Here is a 12744-nt window from a genome sequence, read left to right on the forward strand (position 1 = left end):
ACCAACTATGGCGATTTACCCATCCCTCACCAGAACTCCTATAACATTGTCTATTAATTTTTCACACAAAAGCTATTTTAATTGAATCCATCTCAGCACAAGTGGGTGAACGTCATTTATAATCAAGTTTCTTTTGACTGAACGCCATTAGTCTTCTCCAGCAGGACACTGTTCTGGAAATTGTTTAAATCTCTCTGGATGCTTGCTTAATTAAATCCACATAATTCATTACCAGCACCCACCTTACAAAATACAACACGGAATAAAAACTTAAAACTCGACACTTTATCATGATTGTCAATAGAATAAAACTTTATTGTGCATCGAGGGTGGACATTTTTCTTTGGCATCACCTGCCATTTAAAGGATCACAGACATACATTTTCACATTATACACATTTAAACCAGTCAGTCCAACATGTTGCAGACATTAAAAACAGAGGACATTGGCACATTCACTCACAACTGACCGCTGTCCCAACTGCACTGGATAGATCAGTACATATGCTGATACAATTTACTTTCCATTTAGTAGTCCAACAGCACAAGGAAGGAATGAATGTTTGAAAACATTCTTCTTGGCCATGGGCATTCTGAAGTTCCGGTCAAAGGGAACCCTCTCAAACTGAGGGTGTAGAGGGTAGGAGGGGTTGCCAACGACTGCCAGAATGAGAATTAGGTTTTGGTTATTGATCAAGCAGTCAAAGTGTATCTCTTATTGTTACTTGGTTTGTCAAACCATATGCTTTCAAGGTGGCGAGACGCCGTAGCTTTGAGTGTGAACATGGTTGAAAAACCCTGTGAGTAGAAGACGGCGCTAGAAACCGGGGGTGCCGCGGGTGGCTAGCTGTGAGTAAGAGTGTTGCTCTCGGTTCAGCACCACACACTTGTCAAATCAGCACCATGGACAGCAACCACCATGTCTCTTTCTCAACAAGCGCCCACTTTATGGGAATTCTGCAATTCACTTGGCTGCATGCAAGCAATCACTTGCTAACACACAATTATATATATTTGGGCCACTCTTAGGCTTTGAGAGGAAGTGTCTGGTGAACGAGATAACTTAGGGCAAACTCTGCAATTTGTGCTCCCAGTGCTCTACACTCTACCCTACAGCACTGCATTAAACACCTACAGTGTATTCCAGGCTAATGTAGCTCCAAGGAAGAAGATGCCTCCAGCAAGTTATTGCTCTTATATTCTACTCCTTTCCTTGCGGGTGCTGAGTCTCCACTTTGGAATAGTTACTCACAAGGAATCTCAGCAAGGCAGCATTTTCAGCAACATACTGCTTTTATGCTTTGTAATCACATTAGATAATTTGGGCTCACCTATAATGAAAGCTATGCTGATGAAGCTTGATTGTTCTGTCACAGTTCTTGCGACAAGACAAGGTCCTTGTCTTGGACCTCCCCATCTTACCTCTGAAGTCCAATGTACAGCTACACTCTTAGGAAAAAGGGTTCCATAGGGTTCTTTGCAGAGGGATAGGGTTCTATCAGGAACCGTGTTGATCAGAATAACCTTTTTGGAAGACAAGGGTTGTAGTGAGGTGCGTACTGGCGGCAGAGAAGTCAGGCACAGGAGTGCGAAAACGTATTTACAACGGTGTCGTTTAATATCCATAAACCACCGTCCACAGAACAATACAAATAAATGGGTCAAACAAAACCCGGTAATACCGTGCACAAGCACTACAAGAAAACAATTACAGACAAGGGGGGGTACAGAGGGTTAAATACACAACAGGTAATTGATGGAATTGGAACCAGGTGTGATGGAAGACCAGACAAAACCAATGGAAAATGAAAAGTGGATCAGTGATGACTAGAAGGTCGGAGACTTCGACCGCTGAAAGCCGCCCGAACAAGGAGAGGGACCAACTTCGGAGGAAGTCGTGACAAGGGTTCTTTGTAAGGCAAAGGGTTCTACCTAGAACCTTTAACATCTTAAGAACTGTTTTGGAAGAAACATTCTTTGATGATTCTTCGGAAGTCAAGAAGTGTTCTACATAGAACCATATATCATATATCCCAGCATGCTCTGTTGCAGTGAGACTTTCTGAATAGTTTGTTTTACTGTAATATCTGTGTTGTTGCATTTACATTGATTGATTAATACATTTTATGTTACATATAAATAACATACAGTTTTCTAAACTAATCCAATCTGTCGGATTTATTGCACCCGTTACTAAGATGGTCATTCCAGTTTAGAAGATTGAGGTAGTCTCAGTATTCAATCTTCCCTATCCTGGCAGTCATTTTGAATGCAGGTTGCAGGTGATTAACAATTCCACTTGTTGGATATCCGAACTCTGGCTGAATTCTTTTAGAAATTACACATCACTTTGCCAGCCAGCATAATGTGACTTGCAGGCCTGATGTGGCCTGTAAACCAGGAGATTCCTAACACCACTATGTTAGGCTACAACTACACCCTCAAAGAAAGGCCTTATGATATTTGTATTGTTATATGGGTTCTCGGTAGAACTCTTCATAGGCAGTTCTGGAAAGAACCTTTAGGAGATTAAACAATCTTTGGTAGAACCCTGCATAGAGGGTTCTAGGTAGAACCATATACAGGGGGTTCTTTGAAGAACCCTACGTAGAGGGTTCTAGATAGAACACTCTGCAAAGGGTTCTACACAGCACAAAAAAGGGTTCCCCTATGGCAGGGCTGCCCAACCCTCTTCCTGGATATCTACTGTCCTGCAGGTTTTCAGTCCAACCCTAATTTAGCATATCTAATTCAGCTAGTTAAGGTCTTGTTGAGCAGCTAATTAGTAGAATCCAGTGTGTTAAATTAGGGTTGGACTGAGAACCCACAGGACGGTAGATCTCAAGCAAGCGGGTTGGGCAGCCCTGCCCTATGGGGACAAACCGAAGAACCCTGTACGGTTCTACTTAGCACCTTTTTTTCTAAGAGTGTATTCCTACAAGGTCCCTTCTTTCCTCAATCACTTTCCGTTTCTGTCGTGGTCCATTCCTTGTGTTGCCTTCTCCTGTGTGCTACAGCTTTCTTGCTGCATTCATTGTAAGCTTGAACCACTTTTTCCCATTTTCTTTGTATATTCCCCTCAGTCCCCTCCTGATCTATTTCTGTGTTACTTGAGAGGGCTTGTGAACTTGCATTATGAAGGTTTCCTTAAAGTTTTGGTCTGTTAGTACGCCATCATCAAAGTCTCAGCGTTCCCTTTGTTGGTGCTCGTCATTTCAGCTTCAGTTTGGTTTCAGCATTAACGAGGTGGCTCTCACTGGCAACATCTGTGAGCTCGACTCGTTGTGATGAGCAGGTGGTCCATCAGATTCCATTGGGAGAGCACCATGTGAGCTTGTGATGTTTTTGCGGGGAAACAGGCTGCCTCCTCTCACCAGGTTGTTTGTGACAGAATGTAGCCCTTCTCTCAGCGGACACTGCTTGTCAAGTCCTCGCCCTGTGTTTGTTTATACGATGAAACCACCTCTGTTAATGAATTGTTATTTGAGGCAATGCAGATGTCAATTACACTGAGATAACAATCAGTGTGGTTTATTACTGCAGAACCATTTTAAGGGAGAAACAATTTCACAGATTTAAGACCTCCGGTGGAGTGTCTCCATTATTTATGTGTCATGCCACTCTATTGGTCCGTGGTACAGTAAATGTAGTGGTCAGATAATTGAATCTCACCCAATTACATTGTCAATAAAAACTTGTCGTCTTTTCACCCAGCTGTTCACGTCTTCCTTTGGATGAATCGGGTCAATTGCTGACCCGTCTTTTGCAAAAGAAAAGTGTTGAGAAACATTGAGAAACAAAGCAGTAGAGAAAAATCGTCCATCCATGGAGAACCAGCTTGGAGAAAAGGACAACAGCACAGGGAAGGAATCCTTAGACAGAGACTCTCTCTGATACGGGTGCCTCCTAGGGAGGTGCCTCCTGGTCCCGAATCTCCAGGTGGTAAACTATAATGTACTGAGTAGGCAGTAGGCACCATCCAGCATATCTGGCAGAGAGAAATGAGATTGCCTCTTGGTAGGAAATGGAGAGAAACAAGTCACATGCAATACTTGTAGCTCCATTTGTGGACAACTTATGAGTGGAAAACTCCCAGAAAATGCATTTTCCACATAGATTCCACGTCGCAATATTTCAACAAATTACATTGAAACAACATTGATTCAACCAGTTTGTGCCCAATGGGAATGCTATTTATCAAACGTGAGGCAGTGCTATGGTCAGATGACATGAAAATAGAGCTCGTTGACAACGCACACCAGTGGTGGATTTGATGTCGAAAAAGTAAAAAATATGCAGAAAAGTACTTCATACTTACTGTAAAATATGGTGGTGGATCTTTGATGTTATGGGGTTATTTTGCTTGCACTGGTCCTGGGACTCCTGTTAAAACCTCTTCGAGCTAGGGGGCGGTATTTTCACGTCCGGTGTGCTGTCCTCAGATAATCGCTTTGGTTTGCTTTCGCCGTAAAGCCTTTTTGAAATCTGACACGGTGGCTGGATTAACAAGAAGTTGAGCTTTAATTTGGTGTATTGCACTTGTGATTGTATGAATGTCAAATATTTCTAATAAAAAAATAATAATTTTGCGCTCTGCAATTTCACCGGATGTTGTCGAAACGTTCCGCTAGTGGAACCCCTAGCCGTAACAGGTGTTAAGGTAAACGGCATCATGAACAGTTAATTTTTGCCCAAAAATCTGGTTGCCTCTGCAAGGAAGTTGACACTTAGCCACAAGTGATACTTAGCCACCAGCAAAACAATAATCCCAAGCACACATCAAAATCAAAATGTTGCAATGGCTGTCTCCAGACTTGAACCCCATTTAAAACCTGTGGTTTGAATTGAAGAGGGCAGTCCATAAGTGCAGATGAAGGATATCAAGGATGTGGAACGATTCTTTATGGAGAAATGGTCCATCCCAATGTGTTCTCCAATCTTATAAAGCATTGTAGAAAAAGGCTCAGTGTCGTTATCTTCACAAGAGCAGGGTGCTGGAGTATTGAAAACAGGGTTGAGATTAATTTTGTCCCCTATCTTCTTAAGACTTTTTGTATTACTTGTTTAACTAAATCTCATTTTTCTGAGCAATTATATAGGTTATACAATATCATAATTGTCTCATTTATTTTAGAATACAATATAGTTCAGTATTTGTATTATTTATTTTATAGTATTTTTTGCTCTTTATCAAGGGTCCCAATCATTTTGCACCTGACTGTATATGAACAATGAGCCATTGGTACTTCACAACTGCATCAAGATCTTTATATCAAAGTCTACAGACGTAATGCATAGATAATCGACAGGGTTGAGTAGTTTACATTCTAAATGTAATTGGTTACAGTTACCTGCCCAAAATTGTAATCAGTGATGTAACTTTTGGATTACCCAAACTCTGTAACGTAATCTGATTACTTTTAGTTACGTTCCGGCTACTTTCCCCTTAAGAAGCATTAGAAGAAGAAAAAAAGGATCCATCAAACACATTTGGTATGTCATCATAGTAGTCTGAGCTGTGGTCAGACTGACTCAGGTTAACAAACTTAAAGTTATGCCTTTTTTCAATGCTGAACTGAATGTCATTGAGGAAACAGAATGGTGTCAATATATTTTTTGCAAACATTCTTTCTGAATTTAAAAGTATTCCAAGAAGTTGTTTTTCAAAAGTATCTGCAATCTGATTATAATATTATTGCTTTTTTGGAATCAGATTACTGATGACATGTAATCAGTTACTCCCCATCCCTGATAATAGATCACCCAGACGACCCTGTCTCTTTCTCATCAAGTGCCCACTTTATGGGAACTCTGCAATCCACTTGGCAGCATGCAAGCAATCACATGCTAACACACAATTATATATTTTGTTGGACTTTCTTAGGCATTGGTGAACGAAATTTGTGTTCCCAGTTACCACCTCTATGTTCTACCCTATAACACTGTATTCAACTCCCTACAGTGGAATCCAGGCGAATGTAGCTCCAAGCAACAAAGAGTATTGCTGTAAAAGGCCTCCAGCAATTTAGTGCTCTTATATTCTACTCCTGTCCCTCCGGGTGCTGAGTCTCCACTTAGGACTAATTACAGGTGACGCACAAGGTATCTCAGCATGGCAGCATTTTTAGCAAAATGTTTAGCAACATCCTGCTTTTATGCGTAGTAATCACGTTAGATAATTTTGGCTCGCCTATGATGACGGAGCTATGAGAGAATTAATGCTGACCACTTAAAGTGTCTGTGTAAGTGCTACTTAATCATGTGTACCGCATGTACCGCGAGTCAGCCGGATAAGCATAATGAGGTGCAATTTAGCAGTATAATTAGATGACATAATTAGTTTTCTGATTGTAATCATCATCTTTGCTAAAATTGCAAGTGGAACCTAATGATGACAAACCGTCAACTTCAGTGGATATTGTAAGCTAAATTAGGAATGCGATGTTAGGTGGAATGTGAGAAGTATCAAAACTGCAATGTGTAAAACTTGCCTGGAGATCCATTTTGTTTATTGGTTATCCACCACAGAGATATCTCCCATTGTCTGACACTAAGAAGTGTTTGATAGAGAAATATGTACAGAAATGTGAGTTATAGAACTGCCATTCTCATGGACAGCAAGTCTAAGAAGCATTAGATCTGTTCTATTCTATATGCATGTTTTCTATGCTTCCCGTTCTTAGATGTAAAGTTCCCTGTTTAGGGAACCTGTGTGGTTCTGGTACCGGTTCCAACTAACATTTTCAAGCTGGGATGTCCCTCTTACCATTTCATTCGCTCTTCTGACTGTCCATCAACCACTGTCTGAGCCCTACAACACAGCCACTGACAAAGCACATGCCTGCAATCCTTACATCTTAGGGCAGCAGGGGAGAGGTCATCACTGTAGCACATTCAAATATTGATTTATAGCCATTCATCTAAAATAATGAATAGATTTAAACAAAAAACAAACTTTGTGTGTTTGATATGGGATGGAAGGTGAGTTCCTAGCGAGTTCAGGAAGCCAAGCTAGAGCTCTGTGAGACGTTCAGTGATGGCGGCAGACATTTGGATCAAGGGAGAACACGGAACATACAAATATGTATTTTACAGTTATGAGGAAGGTGACAATCTTAAAGTTGTTGAATCATTTGATTTGACTATCTTTAGAAAGCATGTAAGTCATTACAAGCCTTCTTCATCCAGTTTTGTTGAATAAGAAATACATCGCATAAAAATATTTCATATTTGTATCACATTTGTACTGTGTACCTGAGCTTGTGTCCTCAAAAGTGACTACACCTCAGCAATTTATAACTATTTTACCAGAAAGGTGAGATGTTATCCTTTCTTGGAGTATGCAGTTATCCTTTCTTGGAGTATGCAGCATTATTCGTTATTGGCCTCATGATAAATAATCACTTTTGGGGATTACGTAGATTACAATTTCGATTACATTTATTAAGTTTTGATTTTGCATCTTTGATTTTCAATTTTGTACACCAGCTTCAAACAGCTAGAGTCTCGTTAGATGTATAGTACCAGTCAAAAGTTTGGACACACCTACTCATTGCAGGGTTTTTTACATTGTAGAATAATAGTGAAGACATCAAAGCTATGAAATAACACATATGGAATCATGTAGTAACCAAAAATGTGTTAAACAAATCAAAATATATTTTATATTTGAGATTCTTCAAAGTAACCACCCTTTGTCTTGATGACAGCTTTGCACACTCTTGGCATCCTCTCAACCAGCCATTCTCTCAACCAGCTTCATAAGGTAGTCACAGATGTAACTTGTTCTAAGTTAATTTGTGGAATTTATTTTTCTTCTTAATGCGTTTGAGCCAATCAGTTGTGTTGTGACAAGGTAGAAGGTAGGACCAAGTCCATATTATGACAAGAACAGCACAAATAAGCAAAGAGAAACGACAGTCCATCATTACATGAAGGTCAGTCAATCCGGAACATTTCAAGAACTTTTAAAGTTTCTTCAAGTGCAGTCGCAAAAACCATCAAGCGCTATGATGAAACTGGCTCTCATGAGGACTGCCACAGGAAAGGAAGACCCAGAGTTACCTCTGCTGCAGAGGATAAGTTCATTAGAATTAACCGTACCTCAGATCGCAGCCCAAATAAATGCTTCATAGAGCTCAAGTAACAGTCACATCTCAACATCAACTGTTCAGAGGAGACTGCGTGAATCAGGCCATGGTCAAATTTCTGCAAAGAAACCACTACTAAAAGACACAAAGAAGAAGAAGAGACTCACTTGGGCCAAGAAACACACGCAATGGACATTAGACCGGTGGAAATCTGTTCTTTGATCTGATTAGTCCAAATTTTAGATTTTCGGCTCCAACTGGCGTGTCTTTCTCAGATGCAAGGTAGGTGAACGGATAATCCCTGCATCTGTGGTTCCCAATGTGAAGCATGGAGGAGGAGGTGTGATGGTGTGGGGGTGCTTTGCTAGTCACACTGTGGGTGATTTATTTAGAATTCAAGGCACACAACCAGCATGGCTACCACAGCATTCTGCAGTGATACGCCATCCCATCTGGTTTGCGCTTAATGTGACTATAATTTGTTTTTCAACAGGACAATGACCGAAAACACACCTTCAGGCTGTGTAAAGGCTATTTGACCATGGAGAGTGATGGAGTGCTGCATCAGATGACCTGGCCTTCACAATAACCCGACCTCAACCCAACTGAGATGGTTTGGGATGAGTTAGTTTGGGATGAGTTGGACCTCAGAGTGAAGGAAAAGCAGCCACCAAGTGCTCAGCATATGTGGGAACTCCTTCAAGACTGTTGGAAAAGCATTCCTCATGAAGCTGATTGAGAGAATGCCAAGGGTGTGCAAAGCTGTCATGAAGGCAAAGGGTGGCTATTTTGAAGAATCTCAAATATATTTAGATTAGTTTTACAATTTTTTGTTTACTACATGATTCCATGTGTTATTTCATCATTTTGATGTCTTCACTATTGTTCGACAATGTAAAAAATATTACAAATAAATTTAAACCTTTGAATGAGTAGCTGTGTCCAAACGTTTGATTGGTACTGTATATGACGAGTACCTTATTCAGAAAAGCCCAGGAGAGGTCAGTGCATGTCGCCTGACCCGTGTGGTAAATAGAAAGAAGGAGAAAAGCTTATCGATACTATTGTTGTTTGAGGTGACTCCACCGGTGAGAGTTTAATTTGTGTCCAAACCACTACAATGTGGGAATTGTAAAAGATATGGCCACATTTCAAGTGTTTGCAGAAGGGAGAAAGAAGTATGGTACTGAAGAATCTGTGAACGGAAAACATTTCAACTGTGGTGGGGATCATTCTCCGGACTTCCTTGAGTGGTTAGCCTATTGTCTGCAAAGGTTGTTACATTTTAACTACATAGTAATTGTAAAGGGTTATACCCTACTGGGTTTAAATGTATTATTCTGTTTTAATGTTACTCCTGAATCACTATGATAAACAGAAGGTTTTTTCTTGACTGTATTTTTAACAGAGCTGAGATTTACGTCCAAAGTGTAGGAATACAGGTGAAAACAGTAATTGCCACAGACATGGTGGCGTAGCAGGAAGCTCAGAATGCCGTGAACCAAGAGGTTGTGAGTATAAATCCCAGGAGAGGACATGTTGAGTAATAATTTCTGTATAAATGTACTCAATGTATTCAAATATGTAAGTTGAAAACACTATGTTAGGAACATTGTTTGTGTGTGTGAATGGATCAGTGGTTCACCAATCAATGCCTTGATGGGCTTGGCAACAGTAGCAAAGGATGCTGTGTAATGGAACTAGGGTGTGTGTTCCCTGGGATGAATGTTTCTTTGCATCCCCCGGAACAAGCCTGGGACTAGACAAAAACCTTGAGGGGACCATGACACAACGTCCTGACCACTTTAGGCAACCGTTTCATGACGTTCCGGGGACGTGCTAACAACTCATTTTGGGCCCCGTGTGGCTCAGTTGGTAGAGTATGGCACTTGCAACGCCAGGTGTGTGGTTTCGATTCCATTGGGGGACCAGTACAAACAAAATATGAAAATGTATGCACTCACTGCTATATGTCGCTCTGGATAAGAGTCTGCTATATGACTCAATTGTAAATGTTTACAGGGTTCACTACTGCATCTAGAGACTAAATAAATGAAGCAGTGTTGAAACAACTTTTTCACATATGACTCTTTTCATGTGGTTAGGTTGGGGTTTTACATAGACAGACAGCAACACGTCACATATGAATTCTCCTGGTGTTATACACTAGAGTCTAATATTTCAAGGTCAAAACGTAGGGTTGACACAAATTGTTGTTTGGATTGCAGCGCCACGGACTCCCATACTTTTCTTGTCAACCTTTTCTCCGTTGCCCACCGTGTTGTCATCCGTCACCGTGCCTTTTGTCTGCAGAATTCAGGTCAGAGTGTTGCGTCACAGCACGTACGGTATGTAGTAGGGAGCTGGAGGTGTCATTACAGCTCGTCACTCTCAGGAGGTACTGTGACCTACCACCGAAAGGAACAACAGGAAATACGACTGTCTTATATATGTCACAAGAGTGTCACCCTGCTATGGAATGAACGAGGGAGGCTAAGGAAATGTGGTTTTCTTTCTGCCGTGGGGAAGATTATATTCTTTGGGAAGACAGAATGTGGGAGAAGGACATGCATATCAATTAGGAGATCAGTAATAGGATGTGTCCCCCCCCCCACACAGGCTTTTCAATGTGGCTGTCCACGAAACGGATCATTTAGATGTGGTGGTCTGAACGGGAGGGATTGAGTTTCCGGGGTGTTTTTGCTCAACCTCGTGGATTGAGATGGACATCTTTTAAATCGGAAACATACCGAGAAAGCAATGCGAGGCATAAAGAGTGACAGCGCGGGCTTTATTCCCATCAATTTCGAACGCAGTAATCAAACACCCGCTCCCGCGTTCTTACCAATATGGAATGTCACGTCTGTCATGACTGATGGAAGTCATTTCTCTTTCCCTCAGCAGAGCGGCACTGCGTTTACGGAGGTCATGCCCTTTTTGACAAATTACACAGGTAGCTAAGCACTTCAAAAGTATTCATAGAGGCATTATATAGTCGTTACAGTCCCACTGTGTCCCCATTTACTCTGGTCTAAGGGCTGAAGCTTCCACTATGCCACATAACAATTATTTAAAAAACAAATGATTTGTACAGTACAGACAATGTCTAACCTTCCTCTGTCCATCTTCAACACTACTAATGATGCATTTATGCCCCTGGTAACACCATTTACACAGACTCGATACAGACACCATTTATACCCTGGTAACACCATTTACAGACTCGATACAGACACCATTTATGCCCCTGGTAACACCATTTACACAGACTCGATACAGACACCTTTTATGCCCCTGGTAACACCATTTACACAGACTCGATACAGACACCATTTATGCCCCTGGTAACACCATTTACACAGACTCGATACAGACACCTTTTATGCCCCTGGTAACACCATTTACACAGACTCGATACAGACACCATTTATGCCCCTGGTAACACCATTTACACAGACTCGATACAGACACCATTTATGCCCCTGGTAACACCATTTACACAGACTCGATACAGACACCATTTATGCCCCTGGTAACACCATTTACACAGACTTGATACAGACACCATTTATGCCCCTGGTAACACCATTTACAGACTCGATACAGACACCATTTATGCAGACACACATCATATTACAGATGTTACGGAGGAGCGATCACACACTCAAAAGAAAAGTAAAGCAGTGGAAAAAGAAATTTTCAAAATAGACATAAAGAGAGTTTCATTTCATCAGTGCTGTGTGAGAATGAACTGTACCAAAACAACTTGCAGTAGTTTTGCATCACTTTATTAGTGGTGGTGTGATCTTGGAGTTAAATGGGATGTCTGTCTGCCAGTAAAGGCTCCTCTCTTGAGCACAAAGGACCATATTAAGTCCAAGTGCCTTTCAGACTCCAGTACAAATCCAATTATAATCGATGTCCTTGAGGTCAATTATGTTAGATTGAAACCAAGTGTTTTTCATGTTTATGAATTGGACTTCATTAAGTGGACAAATGGCACATAAGCTTTTTAGTGCTGCTTTTTAGTCTGGCATATTAACATAATTTCTATTTTAATCTCACCTCCACTATGGAGTATTTGGGTGGAGTAATCTGAGGTCGACTTCACATTTTTTCATCATGTAATATAGTAGCATTTAGATATAGAGCAGACATGAGAGAACATGTACACACCTCTTTCGAACTAAAAATAATCAGCTAATGTTACAATTGGTTTCATACGGTTTCATCTCGCCTGCTGTACGTAGTGTAATCTTTCTGCATCTCGTTGAAACTTCATTCCTTTTCTAACCAAATGTTTTCATAATTGAAAAGGTTACCTTACATATGAATTGGAGTAGCACATTTTATTTTGAGAATTGAATCATTCCTTACAGACAAGTCCTAATTGAAATTGTTAATGAATTGTTGAAGGACTTTAGAATTAAGAAAGGAAATTGCCTCATTTCAACAGTTTTGCCTGTGGTGATCCCCTGACTCATTTGGGTGAATTGCTCGAGGTATCGCCCTCAAAAACTTCCCGGAATTAATATAACAAGCCCACCAAGGTCATGTGCCAGAAAGCTGTTGAGGGAACCATCAATCTGAGGATTCATCGCCAAGTCCAGGTAATACAGGTGACTCTTTTATATCTGCCACAAATTACATTAGC

Source organism: Oncorhynchus kisutch, linkage group LG11, assembly GCF_002021735.2.
Source record: "Oncorhynchus kisutch isolate 150728-3 linkage group LG11, Okis_V2, whole genome shotgun sequence".
Classification (NCBI taxonomy): Eukaryota; Metazoa; Chordata; class Actinopteri; order Salmoniformes; family Salmonidae; genus Oncorhynchus; species Oncorhynchus kisutch.